General features: G+C 48.2%; 1 long non-coding RNA gene across 1 annotated transcript in view; it reads left to right on the top strand.

Annotated features, from left to right (window-relative positions):
* The window catches only part of LOC138288482 (uncharacterized), a 68,699-nt gene that overhangs the window by 17,283 nt on the left and 25,615 nt on the right, over nt 1–25,801 (top strand). The window contains exon 2 of the long non-coding RNA XR_011202409.1: nt 25,129–25,196. This is a non-coding gene — a long non-coding RNA (uncharacterized lncRNA). The remainder of the gene's footprint in view (nt 1–25,128; nt 25,197–25,801) is intronic.

The following is a 25,801-nucleotide window of genomic DNA, read 5'->3' as shown; positions in this document are numbered from 1 at the left end:
TTAGGGGTGCCTTAAATGTAGAAAAAGGGAATGTTTAGGCCTGGCAAGTGGGTACACTTGCCAAGTCGATTTGGCAGTTCAAAACTGCATACACAGACACTACAGTGGCAGGTCAGAGACATGATTACAGGGCTACTCATGTAGGTGGCACAACCAGTGCTGCAGGCCCACTAGTAGCATTTGATTTACAGGCCCTGGACACTTCTAGTGCACTTTACTAGGAGCTTACTAGTAAATCAAATGTGCTGATCATGGAAAGCCAATTACACATACATTTTATATAGGAACACTTGCAGTTTAGCACTGGATAGCAGTGGTAAGGTGCCCGGAGTAATAAAAACAGCAAAAACATCAACAACCTGGGAAACAGAGGCAAGAAGTTAGGGGAGACCATGCCAAGGATGCCAAGTCTAATGTATATATATTACCTAGTGGAGGTCACCACTAGATAGTTATAGTTAGGACCTAGTTTGTATACATAAAAAGCGTTTTTTACTTGTTTATATCTTAGGTGCCGATTGACGAATCTTCACAAAACCTTCCCCAAAAATTTGCCAGTTCCGTCAGCTGCTGCCTGGAAAGTTTTGGGGTGATCTGTGCAAGGGGGACGAGAAAAAGGGAGGGTCCCAAAACACGTTTTCACCATGCATTTTTCCATAGGAATTTTGAACAGCGTGGGCACAAAAACTACTGGACGGAATTACACCAAATTTGTCACGAAGGTAGGTCCTGGTCCAGAAAGAGTGCTTCTTTGTTTTGGTGTAATTCTGTTTGATAGTTTTAGAGAAATTAAATAAAATCCAAATTTGTATATCTAGGGAAGAGAAGGATTTGCGACCCCTTCCGATCTTGTGCTAAGATCTGATTGGGTGATAGCACTTCAACAACAGAAGCCATTGAAGTGTTGTCAGCCATCTTGGGACTCGGCTGAAGCAGAGTCCCAAAAAACCCAGTAAAAAATAAAGAAAAGGAGCCACTATTACTATAATGCCCTCAGGGGCTTTTGTGAAAAAAGCAGGGGAGGGGCCTCCTGGCCCCCTCTTGTTGTCCTGGGGACTGTCACCTCCCTGGAGCTTATGAGTTATATGCGGGGGAGGGTGCATGCCCACTGCTGCACCGGGGACCACCACCTCCACAGGGCACTAAGGCCCTAATTACAACATTGGCGGTAAGTGCCACCTACCGCTGCGGTGACGGCCGCCAAAAGACCGTAGCCGCGGCTAACATCCATCTGTCAAATAATGACCACAGCCGGATTTCCGCCACAAGAAGGGTGGAAATCCGCCTGTGGCCATGCTGCTGGATAGTGTTAAGGTGGCGCTGCTACCACCAGCAGCGCCAGGCCAGTAGACTGCTGCCAGCCATATTATGACAAATAATACGGCCTGGCTGTGTTCTGCTGGCGGTCACTGCTGGCGGTAGCAGTGCCCCGTCCCATCCCCTGCCAGAAGATCCCCTGCATTCAGGTAAGTCGGGTTTCCGTCAGGGGAGTGGGTGGGGGTGGGGGGGTGTGTGTGCATAAATGTGTGAGTGTGTGTGTGAATGCGAATGTATGTGTAGTGTAGTGTTGTTTGTGTTGGTGTATGCATGTGTGAGAATGTGTGTATGAATGGATATGTGAATGCATGTCTGCAAGTCAGTGTGAATGTGGTACGGATGTGTGCATGAATGAATGGATGCATGCGTGTATGAATGCATGTATGCCTGTGTGAGTGAGTGTGTGTATGCGTGGTACGAGTCTGCGTGTGTGTGTATGGGGGATGGGGAATTGGAAGGGGGGAGTGTGGATGGAGGGGAGGTAGGGAGCGTCTGAGGAGTGTTTGGGGGAGGGGGACCTCCTATCAGCGACAAGGAAGGAATTCCCTGTCACTGATAGGGCCTACCACCATGGTTTTCGTGGTGTTAAGAATGCCACGAAAACCATGGCGGTAGGCAGGGCCAAAATACCTGAGGTGGTACAATAGCTGCCGCCAGGCTGGAGATTCTTAGCTCCAGCCCGGTGGCTGCTACCGCCATGGCGGTCGGAGTGGTACATTGGCGGGTTAGCTTCAGCCAACCCGCCAAAGTCATAATGTGGCGGTATGTACCACCAGCCTGTTGGCGGTACTACCGCCACATTATCACCAACCGCCGGGGTCAAAATGACCCCCTAAATGTACTTAGTGTGGTCCCATGCCCCGAGGACCTCCAGCCCCTAGGGCTACACTGAATTTTGAGCATAGGGCAAATATTTAAAAACAAAAGAAGTGTCTATCAAGCTCTGAGGAACACCACCTCCCCGAGGCTGTGTGCACAGTTGGAGGGGGGCCACGCAGCCCCCCCTGTGGAGCTACAGCTGGCGATGTGGAACGTCACCCCCGAGGGCCTGCTCCTGCTATGTCCTGCTATATCCCAAGGTGCCCACCCTTGGGGCACAGCTGTTTGCTGTGGTTTGGCTGCAGCTCTGCAGCTGCAGCAAAGCCACAGCAAACACTTTGGGTTTTGACAGACAGGTCCCGCTGTCAAAATCTGAAGTTTCTTCTCTGTCCCTGGTACACGTGCAGTGAACAGAGATGAAATGCTTCAGCAAGCAGGGAACTGCTGTTATAGCAATTCCGTGGTTGCTGATGCAGTGGCACCGCAAGGGAAACCTTAAAGCTTTCCCTGCGGTGGCAGGTAGCCTGTAAGGGCTTTTTATTTAGAAATATATTTTAAAAATACATAAATAACTAACTAAATGTATAGGGACCGCTGGAGAACCCTTGAGGGCTCCCTCGTGGTCTCAGATAGCCCATAAAGGGCAACAAAAAAAAAGAACAACCCATAGGTCAGTGTGAATATCACAGACCTTCACACTGAGCTTTGGGTGTTTGAGTCCAGCTGGACTAATTTCCCTCTTTTTTTGTTTTTTTAATAAAAAAAATATTATAGTATTTAAAAAAAAAAAAACATTTTTTATTTCAAATAAAACACAAATATCTCCTTCTAAGTATATGAGATATTAAAGGGTAGGTAAAGGGTAAAGGACAGCATGGGTTTGGGCAACCTCCCCTGCACAGTGGTGAAGGCTGCGCACGGTGCAAGGTTGGGTGCCTATAGGGGATTGGCCTCAGGGCCTTCAACCAGTGCCGCCCACAGCCAAAGCCCATGCATGGTGGTGGTTGGATTAACATATAGGGGGTCATTACAACCCTGGAGGACTGTGTTGAAGGTGCGGTAATACCGCAAACAGGTCGGCGGACAAAAAAAGGGAATCATGACCGTGGCAGAAACCGCCAACATAGACAGCCACTTTAACACTCCGACCGCCACGGCGGTACAGACAAGCAGTGCGGCGGTCACCGCCAACAGACAGGCGGGAGACAATGTACCGCCCACAGTATCACAACCCGCCAATCCGCCACCTTTTCCGGGGCGGATTCACCGTGGATAAAAATACGGCGGAAACAGCTTTTGCAATGGGAAAACGTTCACCTTCTACACATCCCACGCGAAAGGAGGACACCATGGAGCCGGAATTACAAATCCTACCTGCCCTTGTCTTCCTGCTCATTTACGAACACCAGCAACGGCGGCGGCGAAGACAACGGTGAGTACTGCACCTACGGCATAGGGGAGGGGGAGGCAAAAGTCAGGGGGACACACACGAAACACCCCCACCCCCACCCCCACCCTCGCACATTATAACACACACAGCTATGCATGTCAAAACATCACAGTAACAACCCACAACCCCCCAGAAGAATGCAAAGACCAAAGGAAATCAGTCGAAAAATTGTAATGTATCAAAATACAGTTACCAAATATATACAGATATATATATATACACATTTAAAAGTATATACATTACGAGAAGCAGTGCAGGTATGCACATATCAATGTCTGTGCACCACTGGTCCAAAAATGCATGGGCGAGGCCCACAATAGATACCTGTCCACAAACGGAGAGAACACTGCTGGGGCATCAGATCGAAATACAACAGGCACCTCAGGGGGAAGGGAAGGGGGGGCACCTCAGCCGGATTACAGCACCACGCCAGATCCACGACGGGGCTCCATGCCTATTGATGTATCCTGGGGAGTGCAAAGTCACAGTCTCTCAAGTCTCTACAGTGGTTGCTTTGCCCATTGAACAATCCTGGGGAGTGCAAAGCCACAGTCTCTCAAGTCTCTACAGTGGGTGGTTTGCCCACTGAACAATCCTGGGGAGTGCAAAGCCACAGTCTCTCAAGTCTCTACAGTGGGTGGTTTGCCCACTGAACAATCCTGGGGAGTGCAAAGCCACAGTCTCTCAAGTCTCTACTGTGGGTGGTTTGCCCACTGAACAATCCTGGGGAGTGCAAAGCCACAGTCTCTCAAGTGGATAACAGTCTCCACTGGTTCTGGAGGGGGAATGGTGCCCACACTGCATTTAGCTCCCCGTGACGGTTCCTGTTCCGTCACAGTCCGGCTGTACATGGGATAACGATGCTTGATGTGGCGGTGTTTCCTTGTTCATCGGTGCTTTGCCATGGCGGTCTCTGATCTGTTCAGCAGTTCTCTGCCCTGTTCAGCGGTGCTGTGGCCTGTTCAGCGGTCTTCACCATGGCGGTGATTCCCTTGTTCAGCGGTGCTTTGCCATGGCGGTCTCTGATCTGTTCATCGGTTCTCTGCCTTGTTCAGCAGTGCTTTGCCCTGTTCAGCGGTCTTCACCATGGCGGTGATTCCCTTGTTCAGTGGTGCTTTGCCATGGCGGTCTCTGACCTGTGCATTGGTGTGTGGCATGACGGTCCCTCATTTTCCAGCGGGGCTGTGGCAGCCGGGGCCCTCCTGCGCACTGACTCTGGCGGTGGTCTCCTGACCAGTGACAATACTCCTGCCCTCCTGGGCACTGACTCCGGCGGTGGTCTCCGGACCAGTGACGATATTCCTGCCCTCCTGGGCACTGACTCCGGCGGTGGTCTCCTGACCAGTGACGATACTCCTGCCCAACTCCTGCCCTCCTGGGCACTGACTCTGGCAGTGGTCTCCTGACCAGTGATGATGGTGCTGGTGGTGGCGTCCCGGCCGCCGGGGAGGATGGTGCCCTTCTCCGCCGTGCTGCTCTCACCAGACTGTGCAGACTTCCTCTGGCCCTTCACCACCTTTGGAGGAGTCACAGCTGACTCTGCAATCCCCCTGGGGCCCTTGTGAGCAGTTTTGCCGCCAGGAGTCTTCACCCTGTCCCGTCGGCCACTTTCCAACTTGAGATGCTTTACAGGGGGTGGACTGGCAGTGCTTTGGCTCCATGTCACACTGCCTGCCCTGGTGGCGGGTGCACTCCACACACCTGTAACATGCACCACTGGTACTGGAGTCTTTTTGGCTGAGGCGCTACTACGGGACTTATGAATTGGAGGTGTGGGGATGGGGGCAAAGAGGTCAACGTTGCTGAGAGAGAGTTTATGACGAACACTGGGATGGGTAGCTGGAGGGGGTCTGGGAGTGGAGGAAGAGGAGGTGGTTGTAGGCGGTGTTACTTTAGGTGTTTTGGGTGCAGATGCATGTACTGGAGGCTGTCGTGAGGTGGATAGATGTTGGGTGTGTGGGTGCCCGCGTTTGTGTACTTTGGGAGGGGGCGTCACAGACACTGGGAGAGGACACAGGGGACGTGTAAATGGGAGTGGGGGTGGTGAGTGCAGGTGAGCGGGGTGTGGTGCTGGGTGTTCTGTTGCGAGTCCTAGTACCTGTAGATGTAGTGCATGCAGGTGAGAGTGTAGACGACACTGGGAGGGAAGAGGGAGACGATGAGGAGGGGGACACAGTGTAGGCAGTGAATGTTGCTGTGTCTGTATGTGTCTGATGCTTGTGTGAGTGCCTGTGGGATGTGTGGTGCCTATGTTTGCCTGAGCTACTTTTGTGTGTTGAGGTGTGTGCATGCTTGTCTGATGGTGTGCTTGGGATAGGCTGGGGTACAGGGGCTTGGGTCTAGGTGGAGGAAGTTGGAGGGGGGAGGATAGACACAGGGACAATGGCTGCCATCAGCGCTGAGGCCAAAGATTGCAGGGTTCGATGAAGGGCAGACTGACCAGAATGAATGCCCTCCAGGAATGCATTACCGTGTTGCAACTCCCTTTCTATACCCTGGATGGCATTCACAATGGTAGACTGCCCAACAGTGAGCGACCTGAGGAGGTCAATGGCCTCCTCACTGAGGGCAGCAGGGGTGACAGGGGCAGGGGCTGAGGTGCCTGGGGCGAAGGTGATGCCCACCCTCCTGGGTGAGCAGGCACGGGGCAAACGCTGAGGGGCTGCTGGGAGGGCCGTGCTGGTAGGGGAGGTGGCGGCTGTACCTGTAGAAGTGTGGGGCACAGATGGTGCCGCCACCACAAGGGAGCTCCCATCGGCGGACTGGTTGGTGATCCGGTGCCCGATGTGAAGCTCCCCTCACCCTCCATCCCTCTGGTGCATTCTGAGTCCGTGGTGTGGCCCTCCATGGCCATGTGGGATGCTGCTCCCTCGTGCTCCGGTGCCACTGTACCTCCGCCTGATGATGCACAAAAGAACAGGGAGAGCAGAGAAAGTGGGGGGGGACGACAGAAGAAAGACAGGTTGAGTGCATTGGCTTACCACTACCGTTGGCGGACAATACAGACACAGCAGCCCCCTGCACTACGCCGTGCTCCTGGCCTCTACAGATGCAATTCCTGGGATATGGCCTACATCGCTATGGTGGACATCTGCACACATGGATGCCACAGGGGCATGTATACCTGTACTTGGCACTCTACTGCGGTGGGGTGGAGTGCCACATGGCCTGCATTACGGAGGGGCCTAGCCTATGGAAGTCGCCCTGGCCTAGGGAAACCCACAGCCCTCCTCCCACACCTAGACCCCTCAACTGCGCGCAAAGTCCCCAGAATGAGTGTGTACTCAGCCCCTTGTGTCTGCTGTGATGCCCTCAAGCGCCCATCCAACTCAGGGTAGGCCACCGCCAGGATCCAGAACATCAGTGGGGTCATGGGGCGACGGGCACCCCTCCCACGTTGGGAGGCCATCCCCAGCTGAGCCTCCGTCGTCTTCTTGCTCCAGCGGCGAATGTCCTCCCATCTTTTACGGCAGTGGGTGCACCGTCTCTGGTGGACCCCCAGGGTCAGGACGTCCTTGGCGATGGCACGCCAAATGTCCTTCTTCTGGTGGGCGCTGACCTACATGACATGCACAGGGGAAGAAGAGAAGTCATTAGCAAGAGCACCGTCGAAGTTAGTGGCCCCCATCCCTGCCCTTGCCATGTGGCACATGCATTCACAGTCCTTCATGTTCACTGCACTCTGCCCCCTTCCCTCTTACAACCAGCCCTCTCCACCCAGGCATAGCCCATGCAACATGCTCCCTGTGTGCTTACCTGTTGGTCTGGAGGACCGTAGAGTAGTGTGTACTGGGGGAGGACCCTGTCCACGAGCTTCTCCAACTCCTGAGCAGTGAAGGCAGGGGCCCTTTCCCCAGACGCAGCAGCCATTGTCTCTTCCAGACCGAGGTCACAGCAGCACTTGCAGTGTAGGTCCTCTCCTGTCGAAGATCAGGTATCAAGTGATTGAACAAATAGAAAATGGCGGTCACGTCCGCAGCGGTGACGTCCGTGGCGGTACGTCTTATCACCGCCGCCGCACTTCATCATTGGCTCCTGGGACCCATAGGGTCCAATGTTAACCAATGCAGCTTTGCTCCGCGGTCTTCGACTGCGTACCGCGACGGTGTACAACGCCAGCGCAGTTACCTCACATCCCATTGTCCCAGTTTAGAGGTCAGGCAGCTGCCATTTCAGGGGCCCACATAGCTTAATTTGCAACTGCGTCACACATACCTGGGCCTACACTCGACACACATACAGGACTCTGTGGTCGCTGCTGTCCTTCCTAGGCACCGTCAGCTTGGACATTTGAGAAGATGGTGGAATCCTCCGGTGTACCGACCGCTGATGGACCTGTTGACAATTGAGGAGCGACATTTACTCATCACCTAAAGGTTTGACCGTGCCACTATCCAGGAACTATGTACCCAGTTGGAGCCAGACCTGACGTCACCAATCCGCCATCCCACAGGAATCCCCCCTCAAGTGCAGGTGCTGTCAGTGCTCCATTTCCTTGCAAGTGGATTGTTTCAGACAACAGTGGCCACGGCATCAGTGATGTCCCAGCCTATGTTTTCCAACGTGTTGTCCAGAGTGTTGTCTGCCCTGCTGAAACAGGTAAGGAGCTACATCGTTTTCCCTCAGGTGGAGGATTTGCCAACAGTGAAAGGTGACTTCTATGCCCTTGGACATATCCCCAACGTCATAGGTGCTATTGATGGGACCCATGTAGCTCTGGTCCCCCCCCCCACAGGAGTGAACAGGTGTACAGGAACCGGAAGAGTTATCATTCCATGAATGTACAGATGGTATGTTTGGCAGACCAGTACATCTCGCAGGTAAATGGTATGTTCCCTGGCTCAGTGCATGACGCCTACATCCTGTGCAATAGCAGCATCCCTTATATGATGGGTCAACTCCAGAGGAACCGGGTGTGGCTACTGGGGGACTCTGGTTACCCCAACCTGTCCTGGCTATTGACCCCAGTGAGGAATCCCAGGACCAGGGCAGAGGCCCATGGGCGGACTAGGAGGGTGATCGAACGCACCTTTGGCCTCCTGAAGGCGAGGTTCAGGTGCCTGCTTATGACAGGTGGTTCCCTATTCTACTCACCAAGGAAGGTGTGCCAGATCATCATCGCCTGCTCGATGCTTCACAATCTTGCTTTGCGACGCCAGGTGCCTTTTCTGCAGCAGAATGGTCCAGATGGCGGTGTTGTGGCAGCTGTGGAGCCTGTGGAGCCTGTGGACAGTGATGAGGAGGACGCTGAAGAAGAAGACATAGACAACAGGGAGTCAGTCATACAGCAATATTTCCAGTGACACACAGGTGAGAACAGTTTTCTTTTTACCATTACATTCACTTTCACACTTCTACCTCTATCCTGTCTGTCAGTTCATAGAAGTATTTGGTCACTGAGTTGTACCTTTCCATTACGGTTTCACAGGTGTGGTTAGCAACGTGTGTCATCTGCTTGCATCCTTCAAGGACTTGTGATGTGTGACATAGGTATGTTGGCTTTAAAATTGGAAACGCATGTTGACACTGTCATTGATTATACATATTTACCAAATCACAGACTGACCCCAGATTGTTTTGTGGTTCAAGGGTGTTTATTTCAGTGCTCAAAAATGGAGGGGGGTAGTGATATGGTGATGGGGGACGGTGGAGGAATGTCCATGGCAGAGTCCAGTCCATTAGTCACACAGGTGCACTGCCCATATGGGCATAGGAAGTGAAGATGAGGCAGTTCCAATCGGGACAGTGTAACAAAGTGAGACAGTGGGAGGACAATCAGGGTGGTCTAATTTCCTGGCGGGGGTCTTGCCATCTTGCTCTGTCCTGTGCCTGGATCTCAGGGACCACTTGCGGGGTGGTTGTCCATCTGCAGGGGGTGCGGTGCTGGTGTGGTGGTCCTGTGTCGGGGCGTCCTGTCCACTAGCGCCGGCGGAGGTGGTGGTCAGTTCATCTTCCATGCTAGTGTCAGGGGCCCCTTGGAGTGCCATGGTGTCCCTCATGGTCTTTTGTATGTCCTTCAGCACCTCTACGATGGTGCCCAGGGAGGAGCTGATGGTTCTGAGCTCCTCCCTGAACCCCAAATACAGTTCATCCTGCAGGCGCTGGGTCTCTTGAAACTTGGCCAGGACCGTCGCCATCGTCTCCGGGGAGTGGTGGTAGGCTCCCATGATGGAGGACAGGGCCTCGTGGAGGGTGGGTTCCCTTGGCCTGTCCGCCCCCTGTTGCACAGCAGCCCTCCCAGTTCCCCTGTGTTCCTGTGCCTCCGTCCCCTGGACCGTGTGCCCACTACCACTGCCCCCAGGTCCCTGTTGTTGTTGGGGTGGTGGGTTATCCTGGGTTCCCTGTAGTGGTGGACACACCGCTGATTGACATGTCCTAGGTACGGAGGTATAGGCCCGCTGGGTGGGTGCTGTGCTGGTGTTACCAGAGAGTTGAAGGTCAGTGTTGGTCTGTGCCTGTGCAAGGGAAACCGACTGTCCCGAGGCCCACGATGGTCCGGGCTGGTAATCAGGATCCAGTAGGGCAGAGCTGCCTCCGGTGTGGTGACGTTCCGTAGTGGTCCTGCAGGGATATAAGAGCATGATTAGTGCATGTGTGTGAGTAATGTTGTGCAATGGGTGGGTGTTTGTGTACCCCAGTGCAAGCATTCCTGTGTGTGGGTTTGTGTGATGATGGTTAGGGGGTTGTTATGGGTATGTGCAGTGAGCATGCTTTGGTGAGGACTGACCGTGCTTTGTTTTTCCATGCGGGGCTTGGTGTTGGGATGGGTGGTTTGTGTTATGAGTACATTAGTGAGGAGTTGGAGTGATAGGGGAGGGGGTGAGGGTGGGGGTGTGTGATGGCATGCAGGTAGGGTGGGGGATATGATAGTTGAGATTTAACTTACCAGTGTCCATTCCTCCACCGACTCCTCCGAGGCCCTGTGGATGCATGATGGTCAAGACTTGCTCCTCCCATGTTGTTAGTTGTGGGGGAGGAGGTGGGGGTCCGCCGCCAGTCCGCTGTACCGCGATGTTGTGCCTGGATACCACAGAATGCACCTTCCCCCGTAGGTCGTTCCACCTCTTCCTGATGTCCTCCCGATTTCTTGGATGCTGACCCACAGCGTTGACCCTGTCCACGATTCTTTGCCATAGCTCCATCTTCCTGGCTATGGATGTGTGCTGCACCTGTGAGCCAAATAGCTGTGGCTCTACCCGTAGGATTTCCTCCACCATGACCCTGAGCTTCTCCTCGGAAAACCGGGGGTGTCTTTGGCGTGATATGAGGTGGTGTGGGTGATATGTAGGGTGGTGTAAGTGTTGATGTGTGTGGTGATGTGTAGTGGTGTGTGGTGTATTGTGCGTGTAATGTTGTATGGGTGATGGTGTTGTGTGCCTCTGTGTGGTGGGGTTCTCAGGTGCTGTGCTCTCTGTCTATCTGGCCTTTGTCTCTGATTTGTGGTTGTAGGAGTTTGTGGGTGATGTGGGTGTGTGTTTTATATTGTGTTGGGTGTGTGGGAGTGGTGTGTGTATGTGTATCAGGTGTGTGTATTTTGAATTGTCCAATGTGGGGTGTTTTGGAGATGTGTGTGTATTTTGAGCGCGGCGGTGTGTACCGCCAATGGAATACCGCGGTTGAAAGACCGCCGAGTGGATTAGTGTGTCGTGATAGCATGGGCGTGTTTCTGTTGGCGTGACGGTGGAGGTTTTGTTTTCGCCAGTTTATCACTGACCTTTGGTGTGGCGGTCTTGTGTGGGTGTCTGAATTTCGGCGGATTCCGAGATCTGTGTCATAATAGCTGTGGCGGAATTCCGCGGCGGTGTTCTGCACAGCGGTAAGCGCCTTTTACCACCAATGTTGTAATGAGGGCCCTAGTAATTACAATTAATATACTTTAAAAAAACATAGAAATTCACTGAAAAAAACAAAGGTTACAGGGACATTATAGTTAGGAAATAGAATTAAAAAAAACATATTAATTTGCTGAAAAAACCAAAGGTTCCAGGGACATTATAGATAGGCTCACATTTTAGGCGTACAAAACCATAGAAATTTACCAGTTATAGTTAGAGTTACCTCAAGCAACTATAACTTGTGTCCTAAGGTAACTATAACTCGCGCCCTCTCCATGCACTGCTATTTACCCTACTAATTACGGCATTCATGTCATCTTTCATAATATCATTTTAATATCAATGTAACATTTGCAGTAACATTTTTGATGAAAAAACTGTGCATAGCAAGGGCGTGAGTTATAGTTACCTTAGCGCACAAGTTATTGAGCTTAACTATAACATCCCTGTAACCTTTGGTTTTTAAGTGAATATATATATATATATATATATATATACACACATATAATTCTTCAACAGATGGACTGATGACCATCAGACGGCTGCACCAATCCCATCGGATGTATCCCAAAAATTCAATACGCTCGTATTCAGTTTCAAAGATTTATTTGCTTCCACAGGTAACACAGAGTCCTGAAATGCAGTGTCTGTCAACGCGTTTCGGCAAAACGCCTTCTACTGGACAGTTTGGCTGCAGAGCCAGCATCATTTACATGCGAATTCAAAGTCCTTCATTTCTTTCCATAACACCCTAGTGTGATATAAAACAGTGGCCATTTTGAAACATGCAACAATCATTATTTAAATAAATATAACAGTTGATAACGGAATCACCTACATTCATAAGACTATTGTTTTAAGAGTTTAGAATTAAAAGGTCATAAATAATGTATATGTATCACTTAAGAGGCCTAAACAATTATCATTATTAATATACCATTCATTCATTCTGATAACAGTTATTGATTGACTATATGTTGACAAAAAATATATATATACAAATAATTTGATTAATTCATCATTGAAACCACATTTTTCAATAGTTCCAATTAGCCTATACTAGATCATCATGTCAGGTGTTGTGTAAAGTATGCTTTAGAGTTATATTTCTAAACGTTATATTCTTCTCTGCAGGTATATCATTATTAACTGCAGTTTTTTCAATTTGTAAACATCATCATTCAAATACCAATTTGATAAATATTATAAATATTGCAAAAGTATAAAAACTAGTAAATATAAATGAATGAATGAATTGTCATTACATATGAATCAATATTGGAAACGGGTAAAATGGTTAATTTAGACCAATCAACTATATAAAATAGTGTAAAATTATACAAATTATTACAAAGTTGTTAAATAATTAATAGATTGAACATACAAACCCCCCCCAAAAAACAAAATCATATGTAATTTCTCAATTTACCATTTATTATATATACCAACAATCAATTACACTACGTACATACTTGGAACCTCTCTTATGTCATCAATAGATCTCATATTAATAGTAATGAATTACAATAACTTTTAATAGAGAATAATGTTTGGTCTCATATTAGAATTATTCAAATAGAGACGGACCTACATCATCTTATTATATATTTGAATATTTGAAGTTGTCATTTTATTTTCTCTATATAGCCAATTAGTACCGAATATCAGAATTTTATTAAATTATATAGTGATGACTGAGTATGTCTCTAATATTTATACATTCCAAATTAATTCTTCTCTATCCTTATCTATGTAGTAGGTGGCTCTATAGACGCATGTTAATAAGTTATAAATAGGTGTGGCCTAAACCTAAAGTGAATAGTGCTAAAAATCTATGATAATGGTACGTGCAAAAAGAGCATATAAAGTGCAGCTAGATGTTACAAAACCCTAAAATTAAGAAAATGTTTTTAGTTAATGTCTTTGTCTCCTATCCTTTTCATTATATACATATCTATATATATTAATTCCATATTCTGCATTTACTAAATTACAGGGAGATATAATAAAAAAAACAGAAAATCATCATCAATGGCACAGTATAGCCTGCATAGTCATTCATAAGACCCGATTACCTGCAAAATTCATAAGACTACAATATGGAGTCAAAAGGATCTAGATTTCTAAATTATAATCCCTTTAGAAATTCTTTTGTAATCATTCTACGCTGATTACAATCTACTCACCTATCTTCATAAATATGATACTGATAAAATGTTACCAAATTGGCAATAGTATTTACTGAAATGAGAGGCATTAAGGATCTCTTTCTGGATTCAAAAATAAGTACAATAGATGGTTATGTTATCATCTGAGGTGGATATGTAACTCTGCATCAATATACACATATATATATATATATATATTAATAATATATATTATATATATATTATTAATAATAATAATATATATATATTAATAAATAGAGAGAGGGGGGGAGGGAGAGAGAGATTTTGTGCACTAGATTTGGGCAAAAGAAAGAGTTGGTGAATTTCCCATTGAAACTATTTTAGGGTAAGGAGGGGAAAATTAGCAGCTTCATTCATTCCTTTTGAGGCACCAGAGAAAACTAATCGGAGTCAAGGGACTGGGGCCTTGCAGGTGACAACAGACATTAAGGAACTTTCAGGAGTTTATTCAAGTTCAACTAGAGGGATAAAATCACCCCTCCACCAATGTTTTACGCACCCCAAGAGAGAACAGGTGGAAAGTGAGGCACTGACGGGCTTATCTAGCATGAAGCCAATGACTCCCACAGTAATACCCCATTTTTGATGATCAATGAGCTAATACCTAAATACCTCAGAAAGAGATTTGCATTTTGTTTGCTACCAGTTCCTTCAGCCAGCTACAGACTGTTGGGTTTTTGAGCTAAAGGGAGGTTCTACTTTGAGCTGTACTTGCCTGTTAACTTAACATTCAGTCTCACCAGTTTTTGGGATCTTTGATTCTTCCATCGAATAGAGGTGCAAACCAGGGACTCTGATGGATGGCGTATCTCACTATCTGTTAGATAGTCGGTTATTAGTAGTGATAAGTAGGGACTTACCACTAGTAATAAGGTCAAAATTACAATGTAAGTTTCAGTTAGGGTCTCAATAAATGAATCCCTTGCTCAACCCCTTGTAGCTGGCAATGAGAAGGCAGGCTTAACTTAGGAGACAGGTGTGTGAAGCATTGAAAAACACCAATACATTAAATATGTAAGACATAACATACAATAAAACTCCCAGACCAATTTATAAACATAGAAAATATTTGTATCTTTAAAATGACACCAAAGCAAATAAGATCCAAGGGAACCGGAGATATGAATTTTTGAAGAATAAATAAAAAATGCCTAAAAACCAATAGGACACACCGGGAACATCTGGTTGCGCTTGACTGGCACCAAGTCACAATTTGAGGCTGACCGCAATGGAGCCCTGCTTGGATACATTGAGCGGGAGACCTTGGTCAAAGTTTTACCTTTGGACTTAGTTGTTTTTTGGAACTTTTTATCTCTTCGTCGGGCAAGGCTCCTGTAGGAAGTTGGCTCTGTATATACTATTTAAAAGTAAGAAATAGTGTGCACAGAGTCCAAGGGTTCCCCCTAGAGGTAAGATAGTGGCAAAAAGAGATAGCTCCAATGCTGTATTTTGTGGTAGTGTGGTCGAGCAGTAGGCTTATCAGAGGGTAGTGTTAAGCATTTGTTGTACACACACAGGCAATAAATGAGGAACACACACTCAAAGACTTACTCCAGGCCAATAGGTTTTTATATAGAAAAATATATTTTCTTAGTTTATTTGAAGAACCACAGGTAATACTTCAAATGAAAGGTATTTCACTCAGGTATTTCAGGAACTTTGAATAATCACAATAGCATGTACAGTTGTGACAAAAATGGCAATAAGCTATTTTAAAAGTGGACACAGTGCAAAAATCAACAGTTCCTGGGGGAGGTAAGTAAATGTTAAGTTCACAGGTAAGTAAAACACCTACAGGGTTCAAAGTTAGGTCCAAGGTAGCCCACCGTTGGGGGTTCAAGGCAACCCCAAAGTTACCACACCAGCAGCTCAAGGCCAGTCAGGTGCAGAGGTCAAAGAGGTGCTCAAAACACATAGGCTTCAATGGAGAACACGGGGCCCCGTTCCAGTCTGCCAGCAGGTAAGTACCCACGTCCTCGGGGGCAGACCAGGGGGGTTTTGTAGGGCACCGGGTGGGACACAAGCAGGCACAGAAAGTACACCCTGAGCGGCACAGGGGCGGCCGGGTGCAGAGTGCAAACAGGCGTCGGGTTTTGTATTGAAAGCAATGGGGAGACCCCATTCAATGATGCAGGCAGGCACTGGGGGGGGGGGCTCCTCGGGGTAGCCACCACCTGGGCTAGGCAGAGGGTCGCCTGGGGGTCGCTCCTGCACTGGAGTTCGGTTCCTTAAGGTCCGGGGGGCTGCGGGTGCAGTGTTGGTTCCAGGCGTCGGGTCCCATGTTACAGGCAGTCGCGGTCAGGGGGAGCCTCTGGATTTCCTCTGCAGGCGTCGCTGTGGGGGCACAGGGGGGTCGTCTCTGGCAACTCACGGGCTTGCAGTCACCGTGGAGTCCTCCCTGTAGTGTTGGTTTTCCGCAGGTCGAGCTGGGGGCGTCGGGTGCAGAGTGGAAAGTCTCACGCTTCTGGCGGGAAACGTGAAGTCTTCAAAGTTGTTTCTTTGTTGCAAAAAGTTGCATATAGTTTAACAGAGCTGCTGTTCACTGGAGTTTCTTGGTCCTTGGGTGCAGGGCAGTCCTCTTAGGCTTCAGAGGTCGCTGGTCCCTGTTGGGTGCGTCGCTGTTGCAGTTTTCTTCGAAGTTGGGAGACAGGCCGGTAAGGCTGGGGCCAAAGCAGTTGTCGTCTCCGTCTTCACTGCAGGGCTTCAGGTCAGCAGTTCTTCTTCTTCTTTAGGTTGCAGGAATCTGGTTTCCTAGGTTCTGGGGGCCCCTAAATACTGAATTTAGGGGTGTGTTTAGGTCTGGGAGGGCAGTAGCCAATGGCTACTGTCCTTGAGGGTGGCTACACCCTCTTTGTGCCTCCTCCCTGTGGGGAGGGGGGCACATCCCAATCCTATTGGGGGAATCCTCCATCCACAAGATGGAGGATTTCTAAAAGTAAGGGTCACCTCAGCTCAGGCCACCTTAGGGGCTGTCCTGACTGGTGGGTGACTCCTCCTTGTTTTCCTAATTATCTCCTCCAGCCTTGCCGCCAAAAGTGGGGGCAGTGGCCGGAGGGGCGGGCATCTCCACTAGCCTTTGAGGCTCACCGCCAGGTATTACAGTTCCTGCAGGGGGTGGTGTGAAGTACCTCCACCCAGTACAGGCTTTATTCCTGGCCACAGAGTGACAAAGGCACTCTCCCCATGTGGCCAGCAACATGTCTGGTGTGTGGCAGGCTGGCAGAAACTAGTCAGCCTACACTGGAAGTTGGGTATGTTTTCAGGGGGCATCTCTAAGATGCCCTCTGGGTGTATTTTACAATAAATTGCACACTGGCATCAGTGTGCATTTATTGTGCTGAGAAGTTTGATACCAAACTTCCCAGTTTTCAGTGTAGCCATTATGGTGCTGTGGAGTTTGTGTTTGACAAACTCCCAGACCATATGCTCTTATGGCTACCCTGCACTTACAATGTCTAAGGTTTTGCTTAGGCACTTTAGGGGCCTTGTGCTCATGCACCTATGCCCTCACCTGTGGCATAGTGCACCCTGCCTTAGGGCTGTAAGGACTGCTAGAGGGGTGACTTGCCTATGCCAAAGGCAGTGTGAGGTTGGCATGGCACTCTGAGGGGAGTGCCATGTCGACTTAGTCCTTTTCTCCCCACCAGCACACACAAGCTGTGAAGCAGTGTGCATGTGCTGAGTGAGGGGTCTCTAGGGTGGCATAATACATGCTTCAGCCCTTAGAGACCTTCCCTGGCATCAGAGCCCTTGGTACCAGGGTTACCAGTTACAAGGGACTTACCTGGGTGCCAGGGTTGTGCCAAATGTGGAGACAAAGGTACAGTTTAGGGAAAGAACACTGGTGCTGGGGCCTGTTTAGCAGGGTCCCAGCACACTTTCAAGTCATAACTTAGCATCAGCAAAGGCAAAACGTCAGGGGGTAACCATGCCAAGGAGCCATTTCCTTACACAACCCCCCCCCCCAAACAAAAGAGGATGAGACTAACCTTTCCCAAGAGAGTCTTCATTTTCTAAGTGGGAGAACCTGGAAAGGCCATCAGCATTGGCATGGGCAGTCCCAGGTCTCTGTTCCACTATAAAGTCCATTCCCTGTAGGGATATGGACCACCTAAACAGTTTAGGATTTTCTCCTTTCATTTGCATCAGCCATCTGAGAGGTCTGTGGACAGTCTGAACTACAAAGTGAGTACCAAAGAGGTATGGTCTCAGCTTCTTCAGGGACCAGACCACAGCAAAGGCCTTCCTCTCAATGGCACTCCAACGCTGCTCCCTGGGGAGTAACCTCCTACTAATGAAAGCAAAAGGCTGGTCAAGGCCATCATCATTTGTTTGGGACAGGACTGCTCCTATCCCATGTTCAGAGGCATCTGTCTGCACAATGAACTGCTTGGAGTAATCTGGAGTTTTTTGAACTGGTGCTGTGCACATAGCTTGTTTCAGGGTGTCAAAGACCTGTTGGCATTCTACAGTCCAGTTTACCTTCTTGGGCATTTTCTTAGAGGTAAGTTCTGTGAGGGGTGAGGGGCGCAACTATGGATCCATATCCCTTCACAAACCTCCTATAGTAACCAGTCAAGCCAAGGAATGCCCTGACTTGAGTTTGGGTTTTTGGAGCTTCCCAGTCCAGAATAGTCTGGATCTTGGGTTGGAGTGGCTGAACTTGGCCTCCACCTACATGGTGTCCCAAGTAAATCACAGTACCCTGCCCCATCTGACATTTAGATGCCTTGATAGAGAGGCCTGCTGCTTGCAGGGCCTGCAAAACCTTCTTCAGGTGGACGAGGTGATCCTGCCAGCTGGAGCTAAAGACAGCAATATCAGCAATATCATCAAGATAAACTCCACTAAAGGACTCCAAGCCAGCAAGGACTTGATTCACCAACCTTTGGAAGGTGGCAGGGGCATTCTTTAAACCAAAGGGCATCACAGTAAACTGATAGTGCCCACCAGGTGTAGAGAATGCTGTTTTCTCTTTTGTTCCTGGTGCCATTTTTATTTACCAGTACCCTGCTGTTAAGTCAAAGGTACTTAAGTATCTGGCAGCACCCAATTTGTCAATTAACTCATCTGCTCTTGGGATGGGATGAGCAGCTGTCTTGGTGACAGAATTAAGCCCTCTGTAGTCCACACAGAACCTGTGTGGCTGAGTGGCTGAACTTGGCCTCCACCTACATGGTGTCCCAAGTAAATCACAGTACCCTGCCCCACCTGACATTTAGATGCCTTGATAGAGAGGCCTGCTGCTTGCAGGGCCTGCAAAACCTTCTTCAGGTGGACGAGGTGATCCTGCCAGCTGGAGCTAAAGACAGCAATATCATCAAGATAAACTGCACTAAAGGACTCCAAGCCAGCAAGGACTTGATTCACCAACCTTTGGAAGGTGGCAGGGGCATTCTTTAAGCCAAAGGGCATCACAGTAAACTGATAGTGCCCACCAGGTGTAGAGAATGCTGTTTTCTCTTTTGTTCCTGGTGCCATTTTTATTTGCCAGTACCCTGATGTTAAGTCAAAGGTACTGAAGTATCTGGCAGCACCCAATTTGTCAATTAACTCATCTGCTCTTGGGATGGGATGAGCATCTGTCTTGGTGACAGAATTAAGCCCTCTGTAGTCCACACAGAACCTCATCTCTCTCTTGCCATCTTTTGTGTGAGGTTTGGGGACTAAGACCACTGGGCTAGCCCAGGGGCTGTCAGAGTGCTCAATGACTCCCAACTCCAGCATCTTGTGGACCTCCACTTTGATGCTTTCCTTAACTTGGTCAGACTGTCTAAAAATTTTGTTTTTGACAGGCATGCTGTCCCCTGTGTCCACATCATGAGTACACAGGTGTGTCTGACCAGGTGATAGGGAAAAGAGCTCAGCTAACTGTTGTACGACTTGCCTGCAGTCAGCTTGCTGTTGGCCAGAGAGGGTGTCTGAGTAGACCACTCCATCTACTGAACCATCTTTAGGGTCAGAGGAGAGGAGATCAGGGAGAGGTTCACTCTCAGCTTCCTGGTCCTCATCTGTAACCATTAACATGTTTACATCTGCCCTGTCATGAAAGAGTTTGAGCCGGTTCACATGGATCACTCTTTTGGGGGTCCTGCTAGTGCCTAGGTCTACGAGGTAGGTGACCTGATTCTTTCTCTCTAGCACTGGGTAAGGGCCACTCCATCTGTCCTGAAGTGCCCTGGGAGCCACAGGCTCCAGAACCCAGACTTTCTGCCCTGGCTGAAACTCAACCATAGCAGCCTTTTGGTCATACCACATCTTCTGGCGCTGTTGGCTGGCCTCAAGGTTTTTGATTGCCTTTTCCATGTACTCTGCCATCCTGGAACGTAGGCCTAGTACATAGTCCACTATATCTTGCTTAGGCTCATGAAGAGGTCTCTCCCAGCCTTCTTTCACAAGAGCTAGTGGTCCCCTAACAGGATGGCCAAACAGAAGTTCAAAGGGAGAAAACCCTACTCCCTTCTGAGGCACCTCTCTGTAGGCGAAAAGCAGACATGGGAAGATGTCATCCCATCTCCTTTTGAGCTTTTCAGGGAGCCCCATGATCAGTCTCTTCAATGTCTTGTTAAACCTTTCAACAAGACCATTGGTTTGTGGATGGTATGGTGTGGTGAATTTGTAAGTCACCCCACACTCATTCCACATGTGTTTCAGGTAAGCTGACAGGAAGCTGGTACCTCTGTCAGAAACCACCTCCTTAGGAAATCCCACTCTGGTAAAAAATACCAATGAGTGCTTTGGTTACTGCAGGGGCAGTAGTGGACCTAAGGGGAATTGCTTCAGGGTACCTAGTAGCCTGATCCACTACTACTAGGATATATTGATTCCCTGAGGCTGTGGGAGGTTCAAGTGGACCCACTATATCCACTCCCACTCTTTCAAAGGGGACCCCCACCACTGGAAGTGGAATGAGGGGGGCCTTTGGATGGCCACCTGTCTTACCACTGGCTTGACAGGTGGTACAGGAGGCACAAAACTCCTTTACTTTCTGGGACATAATGGGCCAATAGAAATGGTTGACTAACCTCTCCCATGTCTTGGTTTGTCCCAAATGCCCAGCAAGTGGAATGTCATGGGCTAAGGTCAGAATGAATTCCCTAAACTCCCGAGGCACCAGCACTCTCCTAGTGGCACCAGGTTTGGGATCTCTTGCCTCAGTGTAAAGGAGTCCATCTTCCCAATAGACCCTGTGGGTTCCACTGACATTTCCTTTTGTTTCCTCAGCAGCTTGCTGCCTAAGGCCTTCAAGAGAGGGACATGTTTCTTGCTCCTTGCAGAGTTGTTCCCTTGTGGGTCCCCCTGGGCCCAAGAGTTCAACCTAAGGTTCCAACTCCATAGGCTCAGTTCCCTCAGGGGATAGAACGTCTTCCTGAGAAGAGAGGTTCTTTTTCTTTTTTTGTGCGGAAGCTGGTTCCCCAATCTTCTTTCCTTTTCTCTTGGAGGGTTGGGCCATTATTCCAGACTCCAACACCTTTTTTTCACCCTGAGCCTTGCACTGTGCCCTTGTCTTGACACACACCAGCTCAGGGATACCCGCTTGGGTTTTGAGTTCTACCTCAGCCCATGTTGAGGACTCCAGATCATTTCCAAGCAAACAGTCTACTGGGATAGCAGAGGAGACTACCACCTGTTTCAGGCCTGTGATCCCTCCCCATTCTAAAGTTACAATAGCCATTGGATGTACTTTAGTCTGATTGTCAGCGTTGGTGACTGGATAAGTTTGTCCAGTCAGGTATTGTCCTGGGGAAACCAGTTTGTCTGTCACCATTGTGACACTGGCACCTGTATCCCTCAGGGATTCTACTCTAGTCTCATTAATAAAGAGTTGCTGCCTGTATTTTTGCATAACTGGAGTAGTAGTAGAAGTGGAACATTTCTTGGGACAGGCCTTGTCTCCAGTTTGGTGTCCCTGCTGATTACAGCTATGACAGCAGGCCTTTTTGGGATCAATGTCTTTATCCTTGTACCCAAATGAGGATTGTGAAGAGGCTTTGGACCCTCCCTCCGGAGCAGGTTTTTGGGGCCCTGTAGGAGACTCTTTACTTTTTCCCTTGGATGTCTCAACACTCTTCCCCTGGGGAGTCTTTGTGACCCCTTTCTTTTGGTCACCCCCCTGTGGAAGTCTTGGTCACCCTAGTCTTGACCCAATGGTCTGCCTTCTTTCCCAATTCTTGGGGAGAAATCGGACCTAGGTCTACCAGATCCTGATGCAGTTTATCATTGAAACAATTACTTAAAAGGTGTTCCTTCATAAACAAATTATACAGCCCTTCATAATCATTTACACCACTGCCATTAATCCAACCATCCAGTGTTTTGACTGAGAAGTCAACAAAATCAACCTAGGTCTGGATCGGGGATTTTTTAGCCCCTCTGAACCTAATCCTGTACTCCTCAGTTGAGAATTCAAAGCCCTCAATCAGGGTAGCCTTCATGAGGTCATAGGATTCTGCATCTTTTCCAGAGAGTGTGAGGAGTCTATCCCTACACTTTCCAGTGAACATTTCCCAAAGGAGAGCACCCCAGTGAGATTTGTTTACTGGAAAAGGTGGCGGATTGGCCTGTCACAATAGTGTGGGCGGCACATTGTCTCCCGCCTGTCTGTTGGCGGTGACCGCCAGGCTGTTTGTTTGTACCGCCGTGGCGGTCGGAATGTTAAAGTGGCTGTCTTTGTTGGCGGTTTCCGCCACAGTCGTAATTGCAAATTTTTTACCGCCGGCCTGTTGGCGGTCTTACCGCCGCTTTAGCACCGACCGCCAGGGTTGCAATGACCACCTTTGTGTCGTATAGTCAACTCGCGGATTTTACTGTTCATATCATAAGGAACTTTCTGTTTCATCTGGGCTTCTTGTAGCTGTTTATGGACATCCTCCGATACAGTATGTGAGCTGTCTTTTAGCTCACTAGTATATGTGAGTACGTCTTTTGTTTGTTCCTCGGTTTCCTCCCATTGTTCAGCCAACATTTCTAACATGCTCTGTGGTTGTCTTCCAAATAGGAGTTCAAAGGGACTATGCCCAGTGGAAGACTGTGTGTGTATTCTTATGGCATACAATACCAATGGTAACTTTCTATCCTAATTCCTACCAGATTCGCTGATGACTTTCCGCAAGAGATTTTTGATAGTTTTATTGTATCGTTCTACCAAATCATCTGTCTGAGGATGGTAAATGGATGTCCGTATTTGTTGGACACCAAGAGTATGACATATCTCAGACATTAACCGGGACATAAAAGGAGTTCCCTGGTCTGTCAGGAGTTCTTTAGGGAATCCAACTCAAGATAAAAACTCAATCATGGCTTGAGACACGCTCTTAGTAGTCATACTTGCCAAAGGAATGGATTCAGGATATCTGGTTGCACAGTCTACCAGAACTAGAAGGTATTGGTGACTGTTAGAGGAGGGTATCAAGGGTCCCACCAAGTTCATACCCACCCGGGAGAAAGGGGTCTCTATAATTGGTAATGGAAGGCGAGGAGCCTTCGGGTCCCTAGAGGGGTTTACTAACTGACCCCTTGGATGTTGTTGACAATGTTTTCTTACATCACCATAAATCCCAGGCCATTAAAATCTCCTGGTTCTATATTCCTCTGTTTTATCCCTTCCCAGATGACCTTCTCCTCTATCACCATGTGCTAGGTGAAGGACTTGTTCTCTGTAATTTTGGGGAACTAGCAACTGGGGCTTTCTATTCCCTGGTAGGATGCGATATAACAAATCTTGTTAATTCGAAATTGTGGACCTACTGTCTTGGGCTTGCTTGTCAGAGCAACCTGCCAGGTGTTTTTTAACGTAGGATCCTCTCGTTGAGCTTGCCGAAATTGTCCTGTGATGGAAAAAATCAGTTTTGTGGAACCAGAGTTAGGGGCATTACCGTAATTGTCGTCCCTGTGATATGCCTTCTTATGCTCTCGTTTTTGGGATCTGGTTAAGTGTTTTCTTGGGATCTGTTTTTCAATATCTGATGCTGCAAAAGGGGCCTCCATCCACCAGGTTTCTGATTGTTGATTAGGATTGAGGCTATCCAATAGTTTGGAAAATGAGGTATAATCAGTGTCTAGTATAAGTTCTTCAACAAGATTAGGGATAGCTCCTACTACCACGGACTCTTCCTTTCCTCGCCAGTTCATTTGTATGACAACAACAGAGTATTTTCTACTATCGCCATGTACACAGGTGATCATGACCTGTTCACCCTTTATCCATTGATCTGGTCTGACATACTTTTGGTTGATAACACTCTGACTACACCCAGAATCTATTGTTTTTCTTCTCTCTTGATTTACCAGGAGGGTGGTAGAATACTGACTCATTGTATTGTCTAACCATAACACCCTTTCTTTGGTCATCCCAATCTCCATTGGTTCACCTACATTGTTTTTCTGAGGACAGTATCGTGCTATGTGTCCCCATTCTGCACAATTGAAACACTGAGAAGTGGTCAGGGGTTCTTTTAAGGGACCACAATAAAGTGACGGTCTTTCTATATTTGACCCTACTACCAGTTTGTTTGGAACGGATTGGGGTGGTAGTGTTTTCTGAGGAGATGGGGTGGATTTCATACTGGTGCCCCGGAAGTCGGGAGCGAGATGATATGCACAGGCTAGTTCCACTGCGGTAGTATTATTCAGCCCGGGATGTTGTCGAATCCAGTGCCTCTAGATATTGGTCCAATACTATTGCTTCAAAAATTTCTTCCTTGATGGTATCAGCAGGGTTCAACCATTTGTTAGCTTCATGATGAACCCTATAATACAATGACCGTGGATCTTCCTGACTCACCCATTTAGTATGTCTAAACCTGAGGCGGTAACTTTCCTGGTCTAACCCAACCCGTTCCAGGATGGCCTTTTTTATATCTTCATAAGGGGTTATGCCTACAGGGTTAACTGCTTGATGAGCAACCTGCAGAGGACCTGTGAGGAGCGGAGTGATATATTGACCCCACCTTTCCATGGGCCAGTTAGCCGAACTGGCTACCCGTTCAAAGTTTGTGAAGAATGCGTCCAGATCATAATTCTCCTAGTATTTCTGTAAAACAGTACTGTGGGTACGTTTGGGTGTACTCTGGTAATAGCTATTGTTTCAGTCAGTTTTCCTAGAGCAGCCTCATGTACTAATTGATTGTGGCAATAATCGTTGCTTGACTTTTCAACGCAGTATGTAAAGCTTCACGTTCTTCCTTTGCCTCCTTCAGTTGTTCTTCCCAAACCAATTGCAGATGTCTTTGGCCCTCTGCTAACTGAGCGATCATATCAGCTAATATGGGTTTTTCCTCCATTATACTTTTCCTTTCTTATGGGCCTCTTAAACTATCCCACTTCTGACACCACTTGGGACAGGTAAGTAATAATGGACCCAGAAGGCTTAAAAAAATGTTGTATGTGGTCTTTTATTTTTGTTTCTTCCACACTTTCTTTATCTTTGTATCTTTCTCTCAGGTCTTGTCTTGCTGTTATATGGTCTTCGTTTTTGTTTCTTCTGGGTTGTCCTAATTGGGTCTTCTTAACCATTCAGGTAGTCACCTCGGAATTCAGCGGATGAAGGTACCGGAAGAGGGAGCAAGAAGAAGCCGTTTTTAGAAGGTACGTTGGTTTATAATGGACACACCTGTTCCCCTGTCTTCTTCCTTTTTCTCTTCTATATCTTTTTTTATTTTTCCCTGTTCCCCTGTTTCCCTGGCCAGTGCAGTTAGTGACTATTTCCTTTTCTTCCCGTATTAGATGGATTTTATCTCTCTCTCCATATCGTGCCTCAATACTGTCTTATTTATAGCTGCTTTGTCCCTTTTCTTTGGTTAGTATAGTGCCATCCCTTTTCACCCAGTGCCTTCTTTGTTTTTTGTTCTTAATAATATTGTTCCTTTTATTGTTTCCTTACACCACCCCCCCTTTCATCCAGATTTATTCATCAAGTGCTTTCATGCTTGGTAAGCGGTTTTCTTCACCCTACCTCCCCATCCCCAGTACACCCCCGTACCTGATCTGGCCACGTTCTTCCTAGAACGTGGCCTGCTCCAGCGCTTCCTCTCTCTCCTCCATCTCCTGGCTTCACCGTAACTCCGTCTCCTGGCTGCGATTCCCTTCCGGGTTGCCACCTGTCACCATCTCTGGGTTGCAACTCTCTTTCTTGATCCAGCGGCTCACCGAGTTGCATTTCTCCTTCTCGGTCCCACGTCTCTCCATCTCCT

The sequence above is a fragment of the Pleurodeles waltl genome, chromosome 4_1 (assembly GCF_031143425.1).
Source record: "Pleurodeles waltl isolate 20211129_DDA chromosome 4_1, aPleWal1.hap1.20221129, whole genome shotgun sequence".
Taxonomy (NCBI): Eukaryota; Metazoa; Chordata; class Amphibia; order Caudata; family Salamandridae; genus Pleurodeles; species Pleurodeles waltl.
This window is presented reverse-complemented; position numbering and strand designations above follow the sequence as displayed.